At 33.6% G+C, this 7,024-nt stretch overlaps 1 pseudogene across 1 annotated transcript; it reads left to right on the top strand.

Moving 5' to 3' along the window:
* Window positions 1–2,120: 2,120 nt before the first annotated feature.
* Window positions 2,121–5,465, top strand: LOC149567473 (pentatricopeptide repeat-containing protein At2g29760, chloroplastic pseudogene; annotated as a pseudogene). Its single transcript, XR_016362421.1, has one exon. The product of XR_016362421.1 is annotated as a pentatricopeptide repeat-containing protein At2g29760, chloroplastic pseudogene (transcript).
* The last annotated feature ends 1,559 nt before the right edge of the window (window positions 5,466–7,024 follow it).

Here is a 7,024-nt window from a genome sequence, read left to right as displayed (position 1 = left end):
CCTCTTTACCCCTCCTACCTTGCATCAACATGTGTCTAGAAAAATAACAAGGTTATACAAATAGGGTAATGAGTTTTACACCAATTCACTTACTACTTTATTTGTGTAAAGAATAATGTAATTCATCTGTCATGATTTCAGTTGAAGATTTTTTTCTATGTTTAATCACTAGATTGTGCTGCTTTTCCTAGCTTTTTTCTTTGTGCTTGAATATGAGTTTTGATCTATGATATAATATTTTATTTGGAAAATTTTGAAGTATGCCATTTGTCATGGTCATAGTGAGGATTTTTCGGAATCTATCTATGGAAGATCAATGCTGGGAGAGATTTGAGCCCATGGAGGAGAATATATATGAGAATTTCTTTGAGGATATGAGCTTGGTCTTTGTGTGATTTGATTGTTTTTGTAAATTTTGCATATCTTTATTATATTGAAAAAAAACTCCCTAAAAAATTATTGAACAATTGGTGTGTTGGATGATGTACGTGCTCTCCAAACATTCTAGAAAAAAATTGCTCATTACATTACCTAGTTTTGAGCCTCCTTATTGAATTCATTTCAAAATTATAAACCTCTTCTTTGTATGTTGAAATGGTTACTTACTGTAGAAAAATTAAACAACCTTACCTTTAATGAGAGCGTAATTGCTAAATTTGAGCTATAAATATTTAAATTAGCTATAAATTTTATTGATAAATGTAAATGAGAGGGCTAATAGTGCTTTAATTTTGTTTAGTATTGAGTGTGTGTGTGTGTGTGTGTGTGTGTGTGTGTGTGTGTGTGTGTGAGAGAGAGAGAGAGAGAGAGAGAGAGAGAGAGAGAGAGAGAGAGAGAGGCGAGGGGTTGTGTATATACACACACATTATAATTGTTATTGAGGTTTATATAAAATTCTATGTATGAATCAGTATATTTGTTTAACAGTTTTTTAAAAACTAAGGGACAAGGTCATATATGAAGATCTTTTTGGAAAACTCCATCACAATGTCGTCATGTTTTGTATTTTTTATCTTTTATGTGCAAACTTTTATTTTTAAAATAATGCCTTGTAGATAGGAATCAAATTATACTTTCTAATAAATGAACTTGAAATATTTTGAGAAATATGAGATACTATCCACTTCAAGTCAATTTGTGATATTGCTACCAAGATTCAATTGTGTAGTTTTTGAGTCAACCTCACAAACCCCTTATTTCATGGGAACAATCTCTCATGACAATGAATTGAACACTTTGCACTCATTGCATCTAGATGATGCTCAAGTTCTTAAACTAATTATAAAGTTTGTTTATAAATATAAATAAAAGGATTAGAAGGAGTTAATTTGTGTTTGAAAATTTAACAATTACACGTGCACTTACACACACACACACAAGTTATACATATGTGTGTACACATAGACACAAATATATGTCTAATACTATTATTTGGATAAATATCAACCTATCTATATATAAATCATTATAAAGTTGTTCAATGATTGTTTTTATTGTGGAATAAGATAATTATTGTTTTTATTGTGGAATAAGATAATTATTGTTTTTATTGTGGAATAAGATCATTTATATAGATCTCTTTAAGATAGTAGTATCAAAATGAAGAATTATATTTTATATATTATATCTTTTATCTACAAACTTTTAATGTCTAAAATAACGTCTTATAGAAACAAATTGAACAATACTTTCAAAAACATATTAACAAATATTTTTTCATTGTCATAATTCTTGCACCTAACATCCTACCTCTTATGATTCTTACATCCTAATTTTTTATAACACCATTGCTATTTAAGCATGGAATGTTACCTATCAATGTTTTAAATTATTTAAAACTTGCCAATATCTTTAGGAGTTGAGAACCATGTTCTCCAAGTCACAAGAGGAGTAAGTAGGTGTTGGAATAGTCTCGTAATATGATTGCTGGAACAGGAATAGACAATTTGGAATACGTTTTCTATTTTCTATTTGGTTCGTCAATTGAAATAAGGAATAGGAATACATGTTCCCATTTTTCCTCTAAAATGAGCTTAAACCCATTACCAAAAAATAGTTGTTATTGGAATAGCCATTCCTATTTCCAATATGTGTTCCTATTCTTCATTCCTATACCTACAACCAGACAGACCCTAACGGTTTACCATATGCAAACCAAAAACAGACTGTTGGTTTATGGTCTATATGTGTGCTTTTACTCTGAATTCTGAGACTCGGCTAAATAAATACTCTTGAAATCAGGCGAGGAAACGAGAACTTGGATGTGGCAGAGATACTGGGGAAACAGTTTGTCAGAATTTGGGTGAGGAGTTGTTGATTCCATTATGCAACGGTTGAGGGCGAAAATGGTGATTGTATTTTGTTGAGAATGAATAAGATGGCTTCCCCTCGCATTGTGTGGAGACGGTCGATTGAACGAGGAGCTCCACGTTCTGTATACCACACAATCACCCTCAAAACTCTCGTGCATAACTTCATTTGTTGCACAACTGCTTTGTACAGGATGCGCTTTGACAAGGTAAGCTGATCCACATTCTCATCATGGACAGGGGATTACCATTTGCTACACGCACGGTTCTACAAAACCGGCTTCTCAACATGTACATCGAGAACGGTAGTCTGGTTAACGCTCGCAAAATGTTTGATAATATGACAGAAGGAGACGTCTTCTCATGGAATGTGATAATTGCAGCTTATCAAAAGCATGGCTTTCCTCAGCAGGCATTGACACTCTTCAACAGAATGCAACATGTAGGTGTTCAAACTAGTCGCTTCAGCATTGCCAGCGTACTAGCAGCTAGTGCAAAAATGGGAGATTTAGAAGAGGGTATGAAACTTCATAAAAGAATAATCCAAAGCGGATTTTTGTCCGATGTTGTAGTTGGGAGTGCCCTGATAGACATGTATGCAAAATGCGGAAGCATGCACAAAGCACGTGAAGTGTTTGACGAAATACCCCATAAAAATGAGGTTTCGTGGACAACCACAGTTGCAGGTTACGCACGAAATGGGTATTTAGAAAGGGCTTTGGAGACTTTTAAACAAATGCAATTGGCTGGTGTAAAGACAAACCCTACAACATATGCCACTGTCCTTCCATCCTGTGCGAAAATGGGAGGCAAGGATTTCGGTATGGAGATTCATCAAAGAATAATAGAAAGCGGATGTTTGGCGGATGTTGTAGTAGCGAGTTCCCTGACATACATGTATGCCAAATGCGGAAGCTTAGAGAAGGCACGCAGTCTGTTTGACAAAATGTCTCAGAGAAATGTAGTATTATGGAATACGATTATATCAGGATATGCACAGAACGGTTATCTTGAAGAAGCTTTAAAGCTTTTCCAAGAAATGCCTCATAAAAATGTCGTCTCGTGGACAGCAATGATTGCGGGATATGTGCAGAATGGGCTAGCTGAAAAAGCCTTGGAAACCTTCAAGCGAATGCAATTGGCAGGTGTAAAGCAAAACTCTACAACCTTCATCAGTGTTCTCCCAGCTTGTGCCAAAATGGGAGCTCTAGAAGAGGGCATGAACATCCATCAAAGCATAATGGAAAACGGGTTTTTGTCAGACGTTGTAGTTGTAAATGCCTTGATAGACATGTATGCAAAATGTGGACACATACGGAAGGCACGTGAACTGTTTGACAAAATGCGCTTCAGAGTTGTGGTTTCATGGACTGCAACGATTGCAGGATATGCAATGCATGGCTCCGGCAAGGATGCTCTTGAACTCTTTGAACAAATGAAGCAATCTGGAACACGCCCTGACCATATAAGCTTCGTTTGTGTTTTATTTGCATGCAGCCATGCAGGGTTAGTAGACGAGGGCTGTGTATACTTCAATGCCATGACCGACTCTTATTGCATTATGCCCACATTAGACCATTACGTATGCATTGTTGACCTCCTTGCCCGTGCTAGTTATCTCGAGGAAGCTCTACATTTTATCGTCAAGATGCCAATTAAACCTGCAACGGTTCTGTGGATGTGTTTGCTTAGTGCCTGTAGATCACATAAGAATATAGGGTTAGGAGTATATACAGCAACTCTTCTCTTTGAGCTGATTCCTAATAATGCTGCACCTTATCTTCTTCTCTCAAACATCTATGCAGAGTGGGGCTGGTGGGGTGAGGTTCGAAAGGTAAAAAGACTAATGAGAGATATGAGAATTAAAAAGATCCCTGGTTGTAGTTGGATTGAAGTGCATAAAGTGGTACATGCTTTTTGTGTGGGAGACAGATCGCACCCACAAACACAAGAGATCTATGCAGAGCTGGAGAGATTAATCGAGGAGATAAAGGCAGCTGGGTATTTTCCATATTCAGAACATGATGTGGAGGAGGAAGAAAAGAGACTCTCGTTCTCCCATCATAGTGAGAAGCTGGCCATTTCTTTTGGATTGTTAAATACATCGCTTGAAAAAACTATTAGAGTAGTCAAAAACCTTCGAGTATGTGTTGACTGCCACACTACAATCAAGTTTATCTCCAAGATTGCTGCGAGAGAGATAGTTGTGAGAGATGCAAACCGATTTCATAATTTCAGAGGAGGACAATGTTCTTGTAGAGATTATTGGTAATATTGATTCATTCAACAATCAATCAAGTTTATCTCCAAGATTCTTGCAAGAGATGCAAACCGATTCTATAATTTCAGAGGAGGACATGCTCTTCTGCGGAGTATTGGTAATGTTAATTGAATTCAGCAATCAAATCTATCTCCAAGATTCTTGCGAGAGATGCAAACCAATTGTATAATTTCAGAGAAGGAGAATGCTCTTGTGGAGATTATTGGCGATGCTAATTCAATTCAAAATTAAGTTTATTTCCAAGATTGCTGTCAGGGATAGTTGTGAAAAATGCAAACGAGTTGCATAATTTCAGAGGACAATGCTCTTATGGAAATTACTGGTGATGTGGTGCAAACTATTGGTGATGTTAATTCAATTCAGCATCAAACTTATCTCCAATATTGTTGGAACATAGATAATTGTGAGAGATGCAAACCCACTCCATAATTTTAGAGGAGAATGCTCGTGGAGATTAGTGGTGATGTTATGGAGATTATTGATGGTGTTAATTCATTTTTGCAATTAAGTCATCTTTTGTGGAGATTATTGGTAACGTTAATTTAAATCAGCAATCAAGTTTCTCTCTAAGATTGTGTAGAGAGAGAGTTGTAAAGGACGCACATAGATTCCATTAATTTCATTAGAGGATAATGTCCTTGTGGAGATAATTGGTGGTGATGGGGAGATAATTGAGATGATTTTAATATAATTCAGCAATCAAGTTAAACACCAAGATTCTTGGATGACAGATAAATTCAAGGGATGGAAACCAATGTCACATTGTGAGAGAGGACAATACTCTTGTGGAGATTATTGAGATGTAAAATTCAATTTAATAATATTAGAATTATGGTGTAAATTTTAATAAATTAAATGAAAATTAAAGTTTAGAATATGATGCAATTGAAATATTATATTATATATATGAGAATGAATTTGTAATATTTCTTGTGTAATTTATGAAGAAATAGATATAATGTAATTATTCATAGTTCTTTAATATAATTTAAAAAAAAAAATTCTTAATTTCTTAAGTATCATCACTTTTGTCTTTAAAATTTATAGATATAATTTAAAAAAAAAAAAAAATTAATTATTTTAATCACAATTCATATGTTTGTTTTTTATTTCACCTTATTTTTTGAATCGTGACTAGTTAACAAATATTCAAATATTATACATCACTACAACTCTATATCACCTAAAACTCTAAAACTCTATATCACCTAAAAAAATATCTTTCTTGAACTAGACCATACAAGGTCACAAAACATATTGTAAAAGGTCATCGTACTTTCAAGATTGGGCATGGAATAGATGTGTACTATGACACCAAATAGTAGGTGCAATAAAATATTTTTTTAACACAACACTAACATGTTACTTAGAAAGTTCAAAACATAAAAAAGTATGCATGAAATTGTATAAACATTAAAACTAAATAAGCAAAGCACTACCTCAATGTAGCTTCCATGCTCCTCTAAATATTTATATGCTGCTCCCATGCTGGTAAAGTGTACCTATAGTGGAAGCAATTGTGACATAATGATAATAAGAGATTGTGGTTTGAGAAAAAGAGGAAATGAGACTAATTTATAGGATTTTGGGGCTCAAATCAAAGGTCATGATCAAGGAAAAATTGACAACGATGATTGGCTATTGACATGATTATGACAAATTAACTAGAGTTGCAAATGGAATGTCATAGTTATGACAATTTATGACATAAGTGAATGAAAAATTAGCAATGCATAATTTAAAGGGAAATTGTGAATCTAAATTAGTGGGTGGAAGCATAATTAATGAAAATGGAGGGGAGATAGTAGAATAAAAAATGAGGGAAGATATTTGAATTTCAAAATTATTTAATTTTCAATTTTGAAGAAAAGGGACAATCAATTAATTTCAAGAATAATTGCAAAAGTGGACATACAAATGTAATGTATTTATCATGATACGAGACTTAGGAAAAAGGGGGAAATAATGGTCATTTGCCCTTTTAGGATTAATTAATCAATTGACGAGATTAAATAGTTAAAGAGCACATTGACAAAATCATATGATTGGACATAGTCAAAGGCTCAAATTAATTAGACATGATGAAGATTAGATAACAAATATTATTGATTAGTTAAACAATATTCATTATTATATGAACAAAGATTGGTATAATATTGACAAAGATCACATGCACCATAGAGAAGAACAATTAAAATAATAATGAAACAATGTTTCAAAAGCAACAAGAAGATGTTAAAAAGTGGCACGACATGTGTATAACTAATTTTAGTGCCTATATAATTAACTAAATATAGCAAACAACAAAATAATGCACACCTCAAATTAGTAGATAGTGAAGTAATTTTCATCACATTAAACATCAACCAATTGGAGACACCTAAAGTTATCTTGATACCTTTTTCTTCTTAATAATTAAATAATCATAATTAAT

This window comes from Cupressus sempervirens, chromosome 3, assembly GCF_028749045.1.
Source record: "Cupressus sempervirens isolate cs-2001-9-10 chromosome 3, ASM2874904v1, whole genome shotgun sequence".
NCBI classification, from domain to species: Eukaryota; Viridiplantae; Streptophyta; class Pinopsida; order Cupressales; family Cupressaceae; genus Cupressus; species Cupressus sempervirens.
This window is presented reverse-complemented; position numbering and strand designations above follow the sequence as displayed.